Raw genomic sequence first — 22,396 nt, 5'->3', positions numbered from 1 at the left:
ATCCAACTTGTAAAACTAAGCTAAAAACTAATCTAGAAAACAGAGAAAAAAGGGCAGCATTATGAACAAGACAACTGCAACTACCATTAGATATTAAAGCAAATACAACACACTCAATCCCGGGTGAAAACCTGCAAAGAAGCAAATCTGATCAGTGAAAATAAAGGCTGCAGCAATGAAAAGAAATCAAGTTGTACATAACTCAAGAAAAGGAAATGCTGTATGTAAAATAAAGAAATTGCAGAAGTATAAACATAAAAATACTTTACAAGGCTAATACGAACAGGGGCCCTCCATTCATATTATCCACAGAAAACTCAGATGCTCTTAAAACTTCAAAACAACACTGTTTCCATTACTTTATATGCAGAAATACATAGTCAAAAAGTGCTGGAACAGCTCTTATAAGAACAGAGTTCAAAAACGTGCCAAAATTCTCACAAGTTCATAAACTACAGCATCTAAAAGTTAACATAAGCGTACGCAGACGCAAGTATATATAGGCATCTGCAAGATGGCCTAATACGTAAAGCATAAAACAGAAAATAACTGAATATCATGCGTATTAAAGGTGCAGTTAACACGTCATAGGCTTCATGGTCGAGCTGGAGGTCCTGGTCGATATGGGCAATGAATCCAGCATTAGATCATGTCCCCCACGGCTTTCAAAACACGGACAAGTCACCTTTTCCACCGACGTGATCAAACAGCTTACGTATCAACGTTAAGCTGCCTTTATTTGACCGTAACTTGACCCCCTTTGACCGGAGGTACAAATGACGTGGCCGGCTGAACTGATGGCACAGGAACCTCGAGCACATATATTCCAACATGCCCACGTGGCTCATTCTGCAAAATAGCACGTGGAACCTTGAGATCAACAAAATGGCTGCGGGATCATCAGATGGCTGCGGAATCAGCAGATGGCTGCGGAATCAGCAGATGGCTGCGGAATACCTGTAAGTATGTCAAAAACTAAACAAAACAAACACCCATTAGCAAAGCTCACTTGATCATGTTTAATGACAACTAATGTAATGATCTGGGTGGAAAATGAGGCAAAAGAGAGAGGAAAGTGATGAAAACAGTAGGTAATGATGGATGATAAGGTGTAAAGTAGAGACTCTACATACCCCCACTACGAGGGCATTGCATGTCCTCATGCAAAAACACTGATCAATCAACCTACTGTGATGCCTCTGCCAAGACATCCAATCTCCTCTTCTTTCTCTGTGTAGACACATTGACCCTTGGCTTCTTTACTAAGCATCTGAACTTTAGGTTGATCAAGGCTCTGTTTAGCTTTTTGCATTTCTTCCTTAACTTTTTGTTATTTCTTTGCCACAGGCCCAAATGTAACATGGTGTTATCATGAATCATCTTATCCAATTTGGCTTGCTCTTTCAACTTTTCATTTTCTTGCATGATATGTCGATTTAGAACCTCAATTTCAAAAATTTCCTGTTTTAAGGAGTGGACTTGTTGTTCTAAAGGCTGAACATTACTTGGGCCAGCGGCTGCTTGCTCCAATGTTTCCAGATAATTATACACTTTTTGCTGCTCGGGTCAACCTCAGGTGACTTTTTGGGACTTGGTTCATAATCAAATTCAGATCCATGTTCATGCTCAAGTTCATGTTCAAACGGACTTTCCTCACATGGAGGACTAGTCTCAATATTCTCAGCGTGTGAAGGACTTTTCTCTGAGTCAGGACTTGTAGCACCTTTTTGAGGTGAGCTTAAGTCAATGAAGAATGACTGTTTACCCTTTGTGGCCCCTACTTTTCTGTTTTGTAATCTGCTGCTCCTTCTTACAGAGGTGGTACTCTGTTTTTCTTTTGGTACTTTTTGCTTCTGTTTTTCCACCTTTTTAGAGAGGGCAGTTTTATGAAGTTTGGCCATTCTTTGAGCTAAGGGCTGAGTGTCTTCCTCACTAGTATTCTCAGGAGTGAGGTGAGTTTCTTGGACTACAGATTTACCTTTATCTTGCCTTCGTTTCTTCCTTCCTTCTTTTCTTTTCTGAGCAATTTCTTGAGAAAGTTCTGAAAGAGTTTCAGTGATAATTCCTTGGGCTGCTTGGTTATCATCTTCAGTAAATACAGGATCAATATCCTATTCAGGATGTTGTATATCAGTTTCCTCATCAAACTGTTCTTGAACAGTTTCCTCTTGGGCAGTTGTTTCAGGAATAGTAGTATCAGGAACAATAGTTTCTGTTTGGGTAGTAGTTTCTTGGTTAACCCCCTCTCCTCTTTTTCTTCTACTTCTTTTTGGCACTTGAGGGGACCCTCCAGAAGTTTCTCCTAATTCTTGAAAATGATTTCTTATGAGAAACCTCTCCCATGTGTCTCTTTTTGATTCTAATTGTTCCTCAACTAACAATTTCACAAGACCGTGATGATATAAATGTGCTTCAATATTTCTGGGGTTCTTTTGGACCATTGCACACATTTTCTTAAGACTTGAAAATAGAAAGTATGGGAGGTTAATATCATCTCCTAGAAAATGCATCATAACCTTTGCATGATAAACATATAAGACCCCAAATCTTCCTTCACAAGTGAAAAATTTTTGCACTAACAAGAGTAAAGTGGTCCACTCCTCCTTAACATAAGAAACAGGAATCCCTTTGGTAAAGATACTGGTGTCCATACCTGGGTTTTTTAAAATCTGTTTCCACTGCTGATCTTGAACTGACCGGTTCTTAAACCACCTTTCTCCGGTCTGTGGAAGTGAGGTAGCTTGTGCTATGCTGCTTTCATTGACTGTGAATTGTAAGTCCCCTATCTCCACGTGATTATATTTTTCTCTGAAGGACCTTGCAAAGGCCTTTGTAACCTCCTTATGGTAGCCTCTGAACTTCTGTACGCATTGTAACCAGTTTGCCTTTTGTAATGCCTCTTTGACCTGAGGATAACCCTCCAAAAACTTTGAACCTTCCGGTTCTGCCCTCAAGAGCTTCCCCATTGGCCCTTACGGCTCTGTTTTATTTAAAACACGGCTTCAAAACGGCCTTACACAGTCAATTCACGGCTCTGTTTTAGAACACGGCTTCAACAAGGATCTTACACAGTAAATTCATGGCTCTGTTTTGAAACACGGCTTCAACAAGGGTCTTACACAGTGAATTCATGGCTCTGCTTTGGAACTCGGCTTTAAAATGGCCTTGACTTGGTGGATTTACGGCCTCAACATAGTGGATTATGGCTTTAGCTCTGGATACGGCCGTAACAGACCTCCACTGGTGATTAGAATTTAGCGGAGAGGAAAAACAGAGTATGGTGAATGCTAGCAGCGTAGTGAGCACAGCGTAAATGGAATGAAACAGTGTGAGTGGGAATGAAACAGCGAAAGTGAAATGATATGAGCATAAGAGGGTAGAAGGGTTATGGAATGATGAATGGAAACGGCTATGTCCTTAGATTTCGGTTCGGAGTTACACTTGGCTGCGTGAGTTAATGTCATAGAGACGTAGTACATTAGGTTACGTCACCTAAGTACGAGATCTTAATGGAAGAAGCAGCCGCAAGTGAAATTCAAAATCGTGGTAATCAAGGACTGATAGTCGTGGGAGATACGTGGGTATATGGTCGCATGACTGGTAATCATTATACTTAGTGGCAAGAAACATAACCTAGAAAACTTTGCATAATGAAATAACTGTAAGTTTAGGTTTTAAACCATACCTCAGATTCCCGCTTAGATTTGCCTTTGATGACTTGCCACTAACCCTTCACTGACTTATGGTTGTTGCATGATTATTTTCCATTTATTATTGATGACTACTGAGCTGTAAAGAAATTTCAAACAGACTGTGTTTTTTTTATGCAGGTACAGAGAGCTGCGGAATCGTTAGATGGCTGCAGAATCTTCAGATGGCTGCAGAATCTGCAGTAGTAGCCTCCGACTGCACAAAAACAACTTTTAACTATCTAAAAATGACTTTATTGATGAGATGGAGTGTAGTGAGTGGATGGATGAATGAAAAAAATGAGGTGGAGTGAAAATGAATGAAATGGTGGTGATGATGAAATGAGATGAAATAAGGGAAGAAAGAGATTTTTTTCTTTAGAAAACATGAGGTGTCAGGTGACCCTGATTTTCACCTCAGGTTTTCTGTATGAGACTGCCAATCAGAGATTGGTTTTCAGGCTCATACATTTATTATTTTTTTTTTTTTTTTTTTTCAAAAACCAAAGCTTTAGGCTGATGGAGGAGAAGAATCCTTCTCCACCAGCCTGATTGCAGAATCTTCTTTGAACAATTTGACAAACTCTTCTTTTGAGAATGGCTTCTGGTAGATTTTCAAGCGGTGGCCATTCACAATAAGAGGAGTATGAAATTCATCGATAGTTTTTACTCGAACTGCTCCATTGCTAAAGACTTCATCAATCTCATATGGCCCAAGCCAATGAGTTTGAAACTTTCCTTTGAAGTCTTTGAATTTTGAATCAAACAATAGAGCCCAATCTCCTTTCTGAAACTTTCTTTCCTTGATATGACGATCATGCCATTTAGATCTTTGGTGTTGAACTAGATCGGTCCTTAGAATTGCATCTTGTCTTATTTCATCTAGCTCATTTAGCTGGTCCATTCTGTGTCTTTGAGCTTCTGAGAGGCTCATTCCCAATTGGACTGCCATCTTGAAGGTCTTGATTTGGAACTCAATAGGAAGCAGGACTTCTTTCCCATAAACAAGTTCATAGGGAGAATGTCCTGTTGTGTACTTCCATGTGGTTCTATAGGCCCATAAGGCTTCAGGGAGCCTTTCCGCCCAATCTCTTCTATGAAGATGAACAGTCTTGGTTATAATGCCTTCAAGAACTTTATTGGTAGATTCCACTTGACCATTGGATTGCGGATGGTAGGGAGTAGATGTTCTGTGCTTGATCTTATATTCCTCCATCAGCTTCTCCATCAAATTAGATGTAAACTGGCTGCCCTGATCTGTCACAATTTCCCTTGGGACACCAAAACGAGTGAAGATATCCTCAAAAAGAAATTGAACAACTGAATTTTCAGTGGCAGAAGGCAATGCTTTTGCTTCTACCCACTTAGTAACATAATCAGTACAAACCAGTATATATTTCTTTTGCTTTGATGGTGGATTAATTGGTCCAACGAAATCTAGAGCCCATTTCTCAAAGGTTTCGATGCATACCTGAGGCTGTAGAGGCATTTCATTTGAAGGAGTTGGTTTCCCAACTCTTTGGCAGCTGTCACACCTTTTAACATACTGCTTTGCATCTTTAAAGAGAGAAGGCCAATAATATCCTAGAGAAAGGATTTTATAGGCTGTCCTCTTGTCCGCAAAGTGCCCGCCGCATGGTTCATCATGACATGCCTTAAGGATGTCAGGCATTTCATCTTCCCGAACACACCTTCTGATTATACAATCTGGCCCTGTTTTGAACAATTCATTAGAAATCCAAGAATAATGTGAACTCTCCCGAATGATTTTCCTTTTCTCATTAGGAAATAAGTGTAGAGGAAGCTTCCCTGTAACAAGATAATTAGCCATATCTGCATACCAAGGAGTCTTGGTAGTTACTGCAAAAAAGTATTCATCTGGAAACTTATCTTCTACTGGAGAATCCTCATTAGTGTTTTGGATTCTAGACAAGAAATCAGCTACTGTGTTTTGCTTTCTAGGTCTATCTAACACAGTAATGTTAAATTCTTACAAAAGTAAAAGCCATCTTGTAACTCTGCCATTAGTGATAGGTTTGTTCATTAAATATCTTATGGCAGAGTGATCAGTATGGACAAAGGTTTCATAGCCGGTTATGTAATGTCTAAACTTGTTGATTGCATGTACCACAGCTAAGAACTCTTTTTCTGTAACAGTATAGTTTAACTCAGTAGGAGTCAAATTCTTACTTGTGTAATAAATGGCATAAGGGATCAAATCCTTTTGTCCCAAAACAGCTCCTAGAGCTGTATCTGAAGCATCAGTAGAGATGTGGAAAGGGAGTTTCCAATTTGGCCCCCTTAAGATGGGTGCTTCAGATATTCTAGACTTTAAAGCTTCAAAGGCAGATTGACACTCAGGATCCCATTTAAACTCATAGTCTTTGGTAAGCAATTTGAAAAGAGGAGATGCTATCCTAGTGAAGTTTTCAATAAATCTTCTGTAATACCCAGTAAACCCAAGAAAACTTCTAACATCCTTCTGGCAATTTGGAACAGGTAACTTAGAGATGACTTCAACTTTAGATTTATCAACCTTAATTCCATCTCCTGAAATATGATGTCCTAAAACAATCCCTTCAGTAAACATCATAAAACACTTTTCATGACTTAAAGAAATATTTGTTTCCTTACATCTTACCAGTACTTTTTCCAAATTTTCCAAAGCTTCTTCAAATGTATTACCATAAACTGTGAAATCGTCCATGTATACCTCTACACAATCATGAATCAGATCTGAAAAGATTCCTAATACAGCCCTTTGAAATGTAGCAGGTGCATTGCACAATCCAAAAGGGAGTACTCGGTAGGCAAAAGTTCCCCAAGGACAAGTAAATGTGGTTTTGTCTTGATCTTCAGGTGCTACCTGAATTTGATTGTACCCACTAAAACCATCCAAGAATGAGAAATACTTTTTACCTGCTAAAGTGTCTAGTACCTGATCAATAAAAGGTAAAGGAAAATGATCCTTTAATGTTGCCTTGTTCAATTCTCGATAATCAATGCAAACTCTCCATTTACCATTCTTTTTGGGCACTATAACCAAGGGAGAAACCCATTGGCTGTCTGAGATGGGGTAAATGAAGTTTACCTTGAGCAATTTCTGGAGTTCTTCTTTCATGATTTCCCTAAGGTTTGGATTCATCCTTCTTTGTGGTTGCCTAATAGGTATGCTATTCTCTTCAATGTAGATGTGATGAATACAAGTCTTAGGATCGATTCCTTTCATATCAGTGTATTCCCATGCAAAGGCAGTGGAATGTTTTTGCAACAGTTTAGTTAATTCTTCTTGTTGTGGTCTTCCCAAGTTTTTGTTAATGTTTAATGTTTTTCCTGGGAGGATTTCAACTGTAGAACTACCAAACTCTTCCATTGAGAAGAGAGACATTTGTCTAGAGGAGAGATATTCAATGTCTGCATCTATCTGAAAATGTTCAGAGTCATATTCTAAAGATACTTCAAAATTTTCTAATGTATTTAGAATTTGACTATCCTCACTGATCTCAGAGATGGTTAGAACTGGTTGTATAGTATCTTCATCCTCTACCCATTCATCTTCTCCTATTTCTGTTATAGCTTTTGCTGGGGGATACAAGTTGAACTTCTTGGTGGAATTACCATCTGATATATACATGTCTCCAGACCTACAGCTTATGAAAGCATCAGCTGTGGCCAGCCAAGGTCTTCCTAAAATAAGAGGATGTCCTCCTAGATTGTTCTTGGGAGTTAGAATCATAAAATCAACTGGATATTCCCAAGAATCTAGAGAGACTGGAATATCTTCCAATACACCATCAGGTTTAATGATTGATCTATCTGCAAGCTGCAACAAAGTAGGTGTAAAGAGAAGGTTAGGAAGCTTTAACTGATCCATGGTCTGTCTACTCATGATGTTGATCGCGGCCCCTAAGTCAATCAGATTATTTGGGATTTCAACCCCATTAATATGAGTTTTGACAATAGGACTACCGGGATCTACATACTTTTGCATGGTAATCTTACCCATCATTATGTCTGCAATTTTTCCAACTAGATGTATCCTTTTAGTATCTCTGGTTCTTTTTACTGTTTTCTTCAAACTCAACTCCTTTATTGTCTTCGCTAGAATGGGAATTTCCTTAATGGCTTGTAACAAGGGGATCTTGATACATACATTCTTCAATTCATCTAGGAAGTTATAGTCAGGCACCCATATCTGCTTTTCCACCCCTTTATCAATTTGCAATCTTTCAGGAAAGGGAGGTGTAGCTGTAGGTGTAGGTTGCTCAACGAGGGGAGTTGTAGAGATTGATTCTTTTTCTTTTTCTTTTTGGATATTTTGGTTTTGAAGTGATACTTCAGAACCTTTATTGACTTTGAGAGATTCCTCCTCAGAAATGCTTGGTTGTTGAACACTTGTGGAAGGTTGATCTAGGATTCTACCTGATCTAAGTTGTACTTCATTAAGAGGAACAACCATATAGGTAGGGAATGGTTGACCTTCCATCATGTAAGCATTTTGAGGGTTCCTATTATTTGGATTTGGTAATGGCTGAGAGGGAAGTTGATTAGATTTCTGCTGGGATTGAAGTGCTAATTGAGAATTTTGATTTTGTGGAGGAGGTTGTTGTTGTTGAGGGTATGGCAATGATAATTGTTGACCTTGGTTTGGAAGTTGGGGAGCTTGATGATTCTGAAATGATGGGGGGTATTGATAGAATTGAGCAAATCTCCCATAGGGATTTTGCATGCTTTGCATCCATGCTTGGAAAGCATTTTGAGGTTGAGGCCAAGGTTGTTGCCAAGGATTCCAACTTGGTTGGGATTGAGAATTCATAGAGTTGTTAAACCCTTGATTCTGTTGTCCTTGCCAAGGTCTCCTTGCAATAAAACAGAGAGATTCAAGTGTATCTGGATCCTCTTGAAAGACTGCTTTGAGGCTAGGGATTGAAGGACAATCCTTGGTCTCATGAGTTTCTGAGCAAATTACACATGTTTCTACAACGTGTGCATCTAAGGGACATTCCCTTAAAGCATGTTTCTTTCTACATTTCGGGCAAAATATAGCCAAATCCTCAGCTTCTGCTTTTTGTTTATTGTGAATCTTAAGGGTATCAAGTTGTTCACTAAGACTCCCTAAGATGTCAGTTTTAAATTCATCAAGCATACTGCCGATTTCAGCCCTACTCACTGATCCTGTTGCAGATTTATTCGCCCTAAGGAGAGAAGGATCTCTAGGCCCTTTTTGAGTTTTTGATTTGCCCCTTGAGAGATGGATACAAAGTTCTGCTATGTCATTAAGAGAAAGTTGAGAAATATCCCCTTTCCCCATCATGTTTAAGATGTCTATCCATTCATCCCTGATGGCCTTTAATAAGAGGGCTTTTAAGGTCTCTTCATCCAAGGTATTCATTTTTGCTCTTTTCAAGTTATATTGAAATCTTTCAAGTAAATCTTCTAGACTCTCATCTTCTTTTTGTACCATTTTAAAAACCTCGTCCTTGTGATTAGTAGGCATGCAATAGTCTAAATACCTATCCAAAAATGTCTATTTCATCTCATCCCAAGTCCTAATGGATTGAGTGAGTAACCCCATGAACCATTTCAAGGCTTGATCCTTCAGTGTTGAAGGGAACAACTTGAGTTTCTGAGAGTCATCCAGGTAGTCATAAGTTCGACACACCACTTCAAACTCAAATAAGAATGTTTCAGGGTCCTCAGTTCTAAACCCATGGAAGTTAGGGAGGACAGATGGTGATATGTTTTTCATAGTGGCTCGGGAATCCTCATCAACAATGGGAAACCCAAATGAATTATCCCCATTTCTATTTCCTCCTCCAATGGGACCTCTACCTCCATTATTGTTATTGTTATTTCCTCCTCCTCCTCTACCTCTACCTCTACCTCTACCTCCTCCTTCTTCCTCTGCCATGATGATTCTCCTAGGGATTTCAAAATCTTCTGGTTCCTCTACAAAAGGTGAATGAGAAGAGATTTCTCCTTCTTCTTCAGATGATTCCAATTCCTCAATTACAATTGGTCTTCCTGTAGGAGAAAGAGAAGAGTCTCTTCCTGGTTCAAACTCAATAGAAGGTGTAGGAGAGTCAACTCTTGGCTCTTGAATTCCAGGAATTCTAGGACTAGGAGTTTCGGTTGGAGATAAGGGGGGTGTCTCTTGTCTATCCCTTGAAGTAGATGGACTTGTAAAAATTGAACTTCGAGCTCTAGCTAAAAACCGTCCTCTAGAATCTCTAGCTCTATGCATGTCATTTTTTTATTTTTTCTTCAAGTCAAGTTAATAGTTCTTTTTCTGATCTTCCAGTTCACTCTAGGTGCAAGAAGAGAGCATACTCAAGAAACTACTAAATCAATAACTTTCTCCTTTCTGATCCTCCAGATCACTTTAAAGTGCAAGAGGAGAGCATACTTGGATAGGTTATTAACTTCTTTCCTTGAAATTTTTATATTTTTTTTTCTCTAAGTATGGCTACTTAATTTCACTTCCCCGGCAACGGCGCCAAAATGTTTAGTCAATTTAGTGTTCCTAAATTGATGTGATTAATTGTCAACCCAGGGCTCGTAAGCTGATGAAGTGAAGGTGTACTATATGTACTTAAGCAACTTTCTTAGAGCTTTTGTCGTTTGGGGTGTTGTTTATGGTTAACTTATCTTCCTAAGATGGAGTGATGATTATAGACAGATGAGTGCAAGTGTGTGAAAAATGAGTTCTAGATGAGTGAAAGTGTGTGAATGGTGATTTCTAATTACTTGCTGAATTTGTAAAGGAAAAGAACTTGAAAGAAATGAATAAATTGAAATGACTTGAAAGTAAATGACCACGTTCTAATGGCATTAGTCTCTACCCATATTGCTGCAAATAAAAGAAACAAGAAAATCACTTCAAGGATTGATGATAATGGTTATCTCTTCCTAACTCCCTGCTTCTACCACATAGTACTGCGTAAAACACGATTAGGAAGTAGCTGAAGAAAAATCCAAGAATTGATAAAAACTCTAAGTGACAAATTATAGCACTACTAAGCCTTTTCCATCATACTGCTTCCTACATGTGTGATTATGTGTAACAAGTGGAAAAGGTATTAGTGCCACAAGCCAAGACTACTTAAAAACAAGCTGCAATTAATTAGTGTTCTGTTCTCTTGAAAGATAAGCCATTCCTGATAAAGAGAGCATAAATTAGTCAGCATCCAACTTGTAAAACTAAGCTAAAAACTAATCTAGAAAGCAGAGAAAAAAGGGCAGCATTATGAAAAAGACAACTGCAACTACCATTAGATATTAAAGCAAATACAACACACTCAATCCCGGGTGAAAACCTGCAAAGAAGCAAATCTGATCAGTGAAAATAAAGGCTACAGCAATCAAAAGAAATCAAGCTGTACATAACTCAAGAAAAGGAAATGTTGTATGTAAAATAAAGAAATTGCAAAAGTATAAACATGAAATACTTTACAAGGCTAATACGAACAGGGGCCCTCCATTCATATTATCCACAGAAAACTCAGATGCTCTTAAAACTTCAAAACAGCACTGTTTCCATTACTTTATATGCAGAAATACATAGTCAAAAAGTGTTGGAACAACTCTTATAAGAACAGAGTTCAAAAACGTGCCAAAATTCTCACAAGTTCATAAACTACAGCATCTAAAAAAGTTAACATAAGCGTACGCAGACGCAAGTATATATAGGCATCTGCAAGATGGCCTAATACGTAAAGCATAAAACAGAAAATAACTGAATATCATGCGTATTAAAGGTGCAGTTAACACATCATAGGCTTCATGGTCGAGCTGGAGGTCCTGGTCGATATGGGCAATGAATCCAGCATTAGATCATGTCCCCCACGGCTTTCAAAACACGGACAAGTCACCTTTTCCACCGACGTGATCAAACAGCTTACGTATCAACGTTAAGCTTCCTTTATTTGACCGTAACTTGACCCCCTTTGACCGAAGGTACAAATGACGTGGCCGGCTGAACTGATGGCACAGGAACCTCGAGCACATATATTCCAACATGCCCACGTGGCTCGTTCTGCAAAATAGCACGTGGAACCTTGAGATCAACAAAATGGCTGCAGGATCATCAGATGGCTGCAGAATCAGCAGATGGCTGCGGAATCAGCAGATGGCTGCGGAATACCTGTAAGTATGTCAAAAACTAAACAAAACAATCACCCATTAGCAAAGCTCACTTGATCATGTTTAATGACAACTAATGTAATGATCTGGGTGGAAAATGAGGCAAAAGAGAGAGGAAAGTGATGAAAACAGTAGGTAATGATGGATGATAAGGTGTAAAGTAGAGACTCTACAATCACATCGAGCATCAACAACAAGTTCTCCAACTTTTAAAGGATAACGCCACTTCAGTGCAAAATCAAATGAAACAACAGGTAGATCAACATCATAATGAATAATGTTTTGATGTAGGTGATTGGGTATTTTTACTGCTACATCTAAAGCAAGCTATTTATGAGAAGGAAATGTTGGCAATACTACATGCACTTAAAAAATGGCGACCTTACCGAATGGGAAGACTCTTCAAGGATGAGGATGTGGAAGCATTGTTTTGTGCTATTTCTATTATCCAACCAGATTGGATAAATGAAGCAAGGGATGAATGGAAGAAGGACAAAGAAGTATGACCACTTATTCAAAAGTTGCAAAAGATCCCAATTCAAATAATATTACCAGAAATTGAAGAGGAAGGAAAAATCATGTTGGAACCTGAGTAGTCATAGAAACAATAACCCGACAGCTATGAAATCGATCAATTTCAGAATATCTCATCAAGTGGAAGAACTTACCTGCTGAAGATTCCACATGGGAGGACAAGAATTTTATACAGAAGCATCAAGAACTACTTAAGCATTGAGGACAATTCCTTTTGAAGGAGAGGGGCATGTTAGGCCCCTATACTACTAGTGTAACCCCTTATTGTTATTAGTACAACCCACTTATTATATTGATGTACCCATGTAGTGCCCATATTGTTACTCTTGTGCCCCATAGAAGCCCACTATTGTTATTATTGTGCGATTACATTATTATCGTTATGTCGGCTCTGATTATGTTATGACCCCTTAGACTCCTATATATAGAAAGGAGGTATTTTCATTTGTATCATCCAAGAAATGTTCATTTATGTAATGTAAAGGAGGTTGCCCCCTTGAAAAGGCTGAATTCTAAGGCATTGATCTCTCTTTTATATCTTTTTGTGAGTTGGTTTCATAACATTCCACCTCTTGTGCAACCTGCCTTGAGGATAATCTCCCTATCCCTCATTTCATGGAGGCTCTTCCTTCTATAAAATCACTCACCATTGCTATGATCTGCTAGTGTTTTGAGTTCTTTTGGTTGGGCAGTGTTGCTAGTGCTTTTGGGGTTGATATATAGTTGGTGTGAGTGTGACAAGTGTGGGATTGTTGATAGCTGGTGGAAGGTTGTGGAGTGCCCTTAAATTTTTGTTAAAGCTTATGAGTGAGAGAGAGACATTGTATGTTGGGAGATTCATCCTTGAAGAGTGAATGCTTGAGAAACATAATAGCTAGACCCTTCGAGAAGGCTTGCGATGTCAAGACTTGGTTGTAAGCTTGCTCTTCATTCATTATTAATACAATCAATGATGTTTTCCTATGTCTTGTATGTAATTTACTTGATAGCTCATGACTTCTTGACTTTATGAGTAAATAGGTCATTTTTGTTTCCCGGTTACGTGCTTTGTTGTTTTCCTTGTGTTGTTTCAGGTTAATTGCTTGTTAGGGAAACGAAAGTTGGAGTAGCGCAACGAAACTTCATCGACCACTAGTTTGAGGTAGGCCTCCAACGATGATTATTTAAGGATATCAATTGTTGATTTGTCTTTGTTGTGACTAGACCCACTCTAGGGCTAGAGGGGTTGCCTCTGTCCATAGAGGGAACACTTTCCTGCATCACACCGTCGGTGCGATCCATAGTGAGGGTGCATGGCCTACAAGCAGTGCGGCCTACCTGCCCAGTCGGTAACCCACCCCACTCTACCTGTCCGCACTACCACATCCAACCCACCCATTGTAATACACTTGCCGGTGCAGCCATCTTACCGACATCCTTCTCTTCCTTTTCTTTTCGCCCAACTCCTTCCTTTGCACTTGTTCTGCAATGTGGAAGTCTGGGTTTGATGTCCCTTTGTCGAATGTCATCCTCCTTAGTTATATGCATCCTTTCGCCCAAGGGCTGTGTCTGTCGGGGATAAAAAGGGTCTGCTCCATCAACATGCATGCTCGGCCGACCTGCCACATAACCTTGACACACCTGATTCCAATGAACTACCGCGTCCCTTCATGTACATCATTGCACCCATGGGTCGGCTCCAACACTTAGCCAATTACACTTGTCGCCGCACGTTTTGCACCAGCCTGCATCCTACCTCATCCGCACATGGTCACCTCTTTCATCCGGGAACCCAACAAGGGTCGTCCGTGCACCTTCCACAGGTGACTCGTCCATCGTGCACATATCAAGGGGCGTGCACCCTGCCCAACACGACCCATCTGCTATGAGTGCACCCATCACCATCGCGCATAAGTGAATGTTGTGCCAAGTATTCACATATAACTGAACTAACCCGAGTCATATATAATCGAATGCAGGATGCAGGTGCTCGCACTATGGGTTCAGTATTTCAACACTCTCAGGCACTCCCAACTTGAATACTTGACACCCCAGGCCCCCCCCCCCACATATGTGGTAGAGGCTTCCGGTGAGGTGGGACATGGAAACCCTAGATTTTGTGCACTTGGGCAGCTGTCATCAAGGCGAGGTAGGGAAACCCCGCTTTCCCCACACTTGGATGGCTCCTGTTGTAATGAGGCATGGAAACCCCAAGTTCCAAAGATAGACCACACAAGCGGTTTCCACCTAGCCACAAAATGGAAACCATGAGTTTGCAAGACTTGGGCAGTTCTTCATCATTCCGCAACATGGAAACCATGAGTTCCATAAACTTGGGTGATTTCAGTCATGTTTATTGGGCTTCAAAATTGTCCTTATTCTCACTCCATTATTCACCAATACCTTCACATTTTACCTTCATGTCACCTCCATTCCACCTCCACATCATTACATTTACCTCATTATTGGGTTATAACTATGCTTTTCCAAAGTTTATTGATTCTTAACATTTTAAAGTGGATTTATGGTTAAACTTTAGAAAATAATATGCTTATACTTATACCTAACAATTAGAATGAGTTTGTTGACATGTGTAGGTACAAAGGAAGCTTCCAGGGCATCTTTATGTGGCCTTGAATGATCAAATTCGAATTTGATAAGATAAGCCTCATGGAAAAGTTCATGATCTCATGGAGAAGATCAAGGTAAAAAGGGGGTTATGTGTCTAGATGGTTGAGAAATGTATGGAACTAAAGAGAGATTAGTGGATCATCATTATGAGTTTGTTATCTCATCCCATTGTATAAATAGGAGTACCTCCTCCATTCCAAAGGGAGGACTCTTGGAGCATGTATCCAACTTATGATGGAATAGAATAAAGCTTCATTTTACATAAATTTCCATTATATAGTTTTAGATATAAATTGTGTTAATGTAGTATATGAATTTATGGAATAACTTGTCACTTTGTTCTTAGGAGAATTGAGATCACTCTAAAAGGATCAAAGGAACATTTTATTTCATAATAGATCTTATTTCATTGCTTAGATGTTTGAGGATTTGTTTGTGATTGATGAATGAGTTTTAAATTAAAATCTTATCATCATATGAGGGAACAACCAAGGGTCTAAGTTAGGCTCTCCCTCCATTTGATTTGCATGATAATTGAAATTCATTCTTTTGCTTTTATGTTTCAAGTTATTTCATTTCTTATGCTTATGAATGAATCTTAGTTTAGTTTGGATCAGTATATGAGAGGAAAATCAAGAGACTAAGTTAGTCTTTCTCTCTATTTGAATCTGAACAACAATTAAAGTTCATTCTCTTGTCTTCATTTCAATTTTCTAGTTTTATGTAATCAATGATTTCTTTTCAATCTATGATACGGTAGGGAAGGACAACCAGGACCTCCTTAATTAGGAGCCTCTTCCCTTGCATATTATATTGAATTGTAAATAATTTAGTTAGACATAGAGTTAGTTGCCTACTCCTGCATATATTTTGTTGGCATCATCAAAAGCTTACGAGTTTCCCTGGTTGATAATTTAATGAAAGAAATTTAAGCAATTAAATTGCCCAACAATGTTGCGACATGGAAACCCAAGTTCCCCACATCGGGGCTTCGGTTTTTGCCTGGGCGGGAGATGGAGACCCCAGAGGTTCCCAGAATTAGGTGGTTTCCCTCATGGCACAAAACAAAAGCCCCCGGGTTCCGCGGGCTTGGGCGCTTTTCTGTCATTCCACAACACGGAAACCTGAGTTCCCTGCACCGAGGTCATGGTTTTTTTCATGGCGGGACATGGAAGATTCTGAGTTTCCCATAATTGGATAGTTTTAGTCATGCCACAAAATAGAAAGCCCTGTGTTTAGTAGACTTGGGCGGTCGTTCCCTGTCGTGTGATGACATGGAAACCTACAGCTCCCCAAACTTGGGTGACCATTCCCTGTCGCATGATGACATGGAAACCTGAAGCTCCCCGGACTTGGGCGGCAGTTTTAACCACGAAACGAGAGACACAGGAACCCCATGTTCCCTAGACTTAGGTAGCAATTTTTTTCGTGACATGAAATGGAAACCTTGTGTGTCCACTGACTTGGGTAGCGGTTTCCATCGCGCCACAAAATTGACACCCCGAGTTCCCCGGACTTTGGTAGCTTTTCGTCACCCCACAACATGGAAATCCGGAGTTCCACAAACTCTTGGGTGATTTACGGTGTGCCGTGACATGGAAACCCTAGGTTTCCAAGACTTGGGTGGTTTCCGTTGGTGGTTCCGGCTGAACCACAACATGCAAACCACGAGTTCCCTAGACTTGAGCAGCGGTTTAGAAACACCCCAAGCTCCCTAGATTTGTGAGCTGGTTTGCATCATCATGGAAACCCCAAGTTCCCTACGTTGGGGCATTGTTGGAAACCTCGTGTTTCCATCGTGCCATAAAATGTCAAAACCCACGGTTTCATCAAGGGTGGGACATGGAAACCCCAAGTTTCCCCAGAATTGGGCGCTGTTGGTTTCAGTCGTGGTGTGACATGGAAACCCCACATTTCTCAGGCTCGGGTGCCAAGGCACAACATGGAAACCCCAAGTTTCCCCAGGCCTGGGCACCACCGGTTTCAGTCGTGGCACGACATGGAAACCCCAAGTTTCCTAGGCTTGGGTGCTAGGGTGCGACATTGAAACCCCAAGCTTCTGCAGGCTTGGGTGCTGCCTATTTCGGTCATGGCGCGACATGGAAACCCCAAGTTTCCCCAAGTTTGGATCCCGGGGCGTGACTTGGAAACCCCAAATTGTGGGCGCGACATGGAAACCCAAATTTTTTTGTGCTGGGCAGAAGCCCCTAATTTTAGGCACCAGGTGGAAACCCCAAATTTTGGGGATGACATGGAAACCCCAAATTTTTTGGCACCAAGTGGAAGCCCCAACTTTAGGCGTTGGGTGGAAACCCCAAATTTTGGGCATGACATGGAAACCCCAAATTTTTTTGCGTCGGGTGGAAGCCCCAAATTTTAGGTGATGGGTGGAAGCCCCAAATTTTGGGTGCCAGGGCATGGCATGAAAAACCCAATTATTCCCATGCTTGGGCACCAGGGCGTGGCATGGAAACCCGAATTTTTCCCATGCTTGGAAACCTTTTTCATCGCAACATTGAAACCCCAAATTTTGGGCGCTGGGACATGACATGGAAACCCCAAAATTTTGGGCACCGGAGCGCGACATGTAAACCCCAATTTTCCCGGGCTTCGGTGCCTTTTCTGTGGCAGCGTGGAAACCCCAAATTTCCCACCCCTAAGAAACAAAAAATTATCGTCTTGAGGAAGAGGCAAAGGTGTGAGAGTGGGAGCATTGTCCAGATTTGTTTGTGACAAGAGCGAAGCTCTGGATCGAGGCGACCAAGGGCTGAATCTCAATGGATCGTGACAGCAAGGCCACTCTACCACTTACAATACCCGGTCACATATTTAAGTCGTCTGCAAAGGATTCTTCTCAACGACCATTTGGAATTGAACTTCAAAGCTACTCTGACTGAGATGCTTAACGGTCGCAGTTTGCAAATGACACAGGTCCCTGGGGGCGACAAAGCAATGCCCCTACTGCGGGTCGAGATACATTTGAAGAGAGACATGCACTTCTTCTAGCATGGATTTTGACCTAGAGGCATTCAGTCATAATCCGACACATGGTAGCTTCGCTCCACTAGCTTTTCAACCAAGCGTGATGGCCAATTGTGTGAATCAATGGTTCCTCTCATACTAAGTTGAATTACTATTGCGGTGCAGTTCATTAGTAGGGTAAAACTAACCTGTCTCACGAAGGTCTAAACCCAACTCACATTCCCTATTAATGGGCAAACAATCCAACACTTGGTTAATTTTGCTTCACAATGATAGGAAGAGCTGACATCTAAGGATCAAAAAGCAACGTTGCTATGAACGCTTGGCAACCACAAGCTAGTTATCACTGTGGTAACTTTTCTGACACCTCTAGCTTCAAATTCCGAAAATCTAAAGGATTGATAGGCCACTCTTTGATGGTTTGTATTCGTACTAAAAATAAAAATCAAATTATCTCTTACCCTTTTGTTCCACATGAGATTTCTATTCTCGTTGAGCTCATCTTAGGACACCTACGTTATCTTTTAACAGATGTGCCGCCCCAACCAAACTCTCCACTGACAATATCTTCCGCCCATAGCAAACCTCCAAAATGTGCCTTAAGGCCAAAAATAGGGGCAGTGCCCCGTCTCCACCCCACAAAATAAGTAAAAGAACATTAAAAGTAGTGGTATTTCACTTGTGCTGAAAACAGCTCCCACTTATTCTACACCTCTCAAGTATTTTCACAAAGTTGGACTAGAGTCAAGCTGAATAGGGTCTTCTTTCCCCACTGATTCTGTCAAGCCCATTCCCTTGGTTGTGGTTTCCCTAGATAGTAGATAGGGACAATGGGAATCTCATTAATCCATTCATGTTCTTCACTAATTAGATGATGAGGCATTTGGCTACCTTAAGAGAGTGATAGTTACTCCCATCATTTCCCGTGCTTGGTTGAATTTCTTCACTTTGACATTCAGAGCACTAGGCAGAAATCACATTGTGTTAGCATCCATAGGGACCATCACAATGCTTTGTTTTAATTAAGCAATCAGATTCCCCTTGCCCATACCAGTTCTGAGTTGATTGTTTGATGCCTAGGGAAAAGTCCCCGACAAGGGGCATTCTATGCCCATAGCCCAATCGGCACACGATTTCCCACCCTCGCCATGAGTGCAACTTGGGCAAACTGCCAACAACCCACGAGTTGAGGGCGCAGAACCCTAGACCCAGCCCTCAAAGCCAATCCTTTTCTCGAAGTTATGGATTCATTTTGCCGACTTCCCTTACCTACATTGTTCTATTAAGAAGAGGTTGTTCACCTTGGAGACCTGATGCAGTTAGGAGTATGATAGGGCATGAATGGTACTCGGTCCTTTAGATTTTCAAGGGCTACCGAGGGTGCACTGGACACTATAAGTTGTGTAGTGCTCTTCCAACTACTGGACCCTATCTTCGTGTGAACCAATTCTAGGGTGGGCAAGCTATTAAAAAGAAAAGATGACTCTTCCTGGGACCCCCGATGATGTCTCTAGATTTCATAACGTTGCCACCCGCTACCATGTCCCGATTTGGGAATATTAACCTGATTCCCTTTCGATGCTCATGTAGAGTGAAATCTTGATACAAGGCTTCCCAATCTCTTAGGATCGACTAACCCATGTCCAAGTGCTATTCACATGGAACCTTTCCCCACTTTAGTCTTCAATGTTCTCATTTGAATATTTGCTACTACCACCAAGATCTACACCTGGGGTCGATCCACCCAGGGTCATGCCCAAGGTTTCTCAATGACCCCTGCATCCTCTTACTCATTTGAAGCCAGGCAATTTCTTCGACAGTTGAGTATAGGTTGCGCGCTTCAGTGCCATCCATTTTCGGGGCTAGTTGATTCGACAGGTGAGTTGTTACACACTCCTTAGCAGATTTCAACTTCCACAACCATCATCCTGCTATCTTAATCAACCAACACCCTTTGTGGGATCTAGGTTAGCGCGCAATTCAGTACCATAACTTGAATTTCGGTTCATCCCGCATCGCCAGTTCTTCTTACCAAAAATGGCCAACTTGGAGCTCTCAATTCCACAGCGCGGCTCAATGGAGCAGTCGCGCCCTCTTACCTATTTAAAGTTTAAGAATAGGTCGAGGGCATTACACCCCCGATGCCTCTAATCATTTGCTTTACCTAATAAAACTTGCATGTGAGCTCCAGCTATCTTGAGGGAAACTGCGGAGGAAACTAGCTACTAGATAGTTCGATTAGTCTTTCACCCCTATACCCAAGTCAAATGAACGATTTGCACGTTGGTATTTCTATGAGCCTCCACCAAAGTTTCCTCTGGCTTTGCCCTTCTCAGCCGTATTTCACCACCTTTCGGGTACCAATAGGTGTGCTTACACTCAAACCCTTTACATAAGCTCAAGGTCAGTCGACGATGCACCCCCCCAGAGAGTGGATCTCACCTGTCAGCTTCCTTAGGCCATGCAAGTTTTCAAACCAGCTGACTCACACACATGTTAGACTCCTTGGTATTTGTTTCAAGATGAGTCAAATGGAAAGCCCACCACCCAACACCATGAACGCATAGGTTTACACAGACCACCACAAGGGCACACGCTTCGCTCATCAACCACTGCAACAGCGAACTAACAGGTAGTAATCCACCCGCGCTTGTGACGATGCAGCAGCCTGTGTTGGTTTGCACCTCAAGTCAAGCGGTGGACCAAATTGAGCCATTCCACATCTGACCGAGACGCATCAACAACCTCCATCTGCTTCCCTCCCAATAATTTCAAGCACTCCTTAACTCTGCTTTCAAAGTCCTTTTCATCTTTCCCTTGTGGTACTTGTTCACTATCGGTCTCTCGCCCATATTTATCCTTGGACAGAATTTACCACCCAATTAGGGCTGCATTCCCAAACAACCTGACTCGCCGACAACGCCTCGTGATGCGGCAGGGTCCCGGCCTGACGGGGCTATCACCCTCTTAGGCACCCCCTTCCAAGGGACTTGGCCCAGGTCCCCCACTGAGGACACTTCTACAATCTACAATTCAGGCAATGATGTTGCCCAATTTTCATGTTGGGCTCTTCCCAGTTCGCTCACTACTACTGGGGGAATCCTTGTAAGTTTCATTTCCTTCGCTTAATTATATGCTTAAACTCAGTGGGTTTTCTCGCCTGAGCTGAGATCACAAAATTGGAGCTAAATCCACCCTACCCAATGGGAGGACAAGAGAGAGAAAAGCAAGTTCAAGCAATGCCACACAAAGCCCACATCAGCTAACGCCGACTGCCCATCCAAGGGGACAAGATCACCGCTCACTGACACACACCACAAAACATCGCTTGAGGTATTTCATCCAGCTGCACCACATTGGGCATGGAAGACTAGCTCTGTTGCTCCCTAACATATTTTAGGGAGCACGTTTGAATGGGATGTAGCACCCAACTAGACATGTCCTCGACTAAGGCCTCAAGCAAAAATTGTGTTCCAAAACTCGATGATTCACGAGATTCTGCTACATTTCTCGTCGTAAGAAGAGCCAAGATATCCATTGCCAAGAGTCATTTCCACGTGTTACCAAAAAATATGCCACAAAACTGAATAGGGGTACCCCCACAACAAATATAAGGCTAAGGGCCAAAATGAGGAAAGGAATAAAAACACGTGAAAGAAAGGGAAGCAAAGCTGTCTACCCCCCTCACAAGAGGAGACTTAGATAGAGAACAATCTTTGCGAGCCCCACGCCCTCACAAAAAGGGGGAAATGCATGTAATAGTAATCGAGAAGGACTAGGGTGGCCACCCCAGGAGCTTGCACTGCTTTTAATCCGTCCTGAACACCAGTCCACAATAATTCCCCCTTTCTTTCATAAAGCTAGGGACTGAAAGGAATAAGGGAAGAAAACAAGGTGAAAGAAATAGCTATCAAACGTGGCTACCAACTCAAAAGGGGAGGCTCAAACAAAGCACAAGCCTCCCAAGCCCCGTGCCTTCACAAAAAAGGGGGAATTGAAGGGGACGACGATCAAGAAGGACTAGGGTAGCCACCCTGGGAGCTCACACTGTGTTTCGTCCTTCCCGAACACCAATCCACAACAATCCCACCTTTTTTTCATAAAGCTAGGGGCCAAAAGGAAGAAGGAAAAAAAACAACATGAAAGAAAAGGATATCAACCATAGCTACCAACTCATAAGGGGAGGCTTCAAATAGAGAACAAGCTTCCCCAACCCCATGCCTTGGAAAAAGGGGGGAACTACAGGGGACAATGATTGAGAAGTACTAGGGTGGCCACCCTAGGAGCTCGCACTGCGTTTCGTCCTTCCCAAACACCAATCCACAACAATCCCCCCTTTTCTTCGTAAATCTAGGGGCCAAAAGGAAGAAGGGAATAAAACAACATGAAATAAAGAGACATATCAAACGTGTCTATCCGATCACAAGGGGAGGCTCAAA

At 41.5% G+C, this 22,396-nt stretch overlaps 1 non-coding gene across 1 annotated transcript; it reads right to left on the bottom strand.

Moving 5' to 3' along the window:
* Window positions 1-17,721: 17,721 nt before the first annotated feature.
* LOC149168444 (25S ribosomal RNA) lies at window positions 17,722-21,131 on the bottom strand. The gene has a single exon (XR_016259984.1). It is a non-coding gene; the product is annotated as a 25S ribosomal RNA (ribosomal RNA).
* Window positions 21,132-22,396: the final 1,265 nt, after the last annotated feature.

Source organism: Pinus tabuliformis, chromosome 4_2 (genome assembly GCF_031772625.1).
Source record: "Pinus tabuliformis cultivar Carrire ecotype Pingquan chromosome 4_2, CPIR1, whole genome shotgun sequence".
Taxonomy (NCBI): Eukaryota; Viridiplantae; Streptophyta; class Pinopsida; order Pinales; family Pinaceae; genus Pinus; species Pinus tabuliformis.
This window is presented reverse-complemented; position numbering and strand designations above follow the sequence as displayed.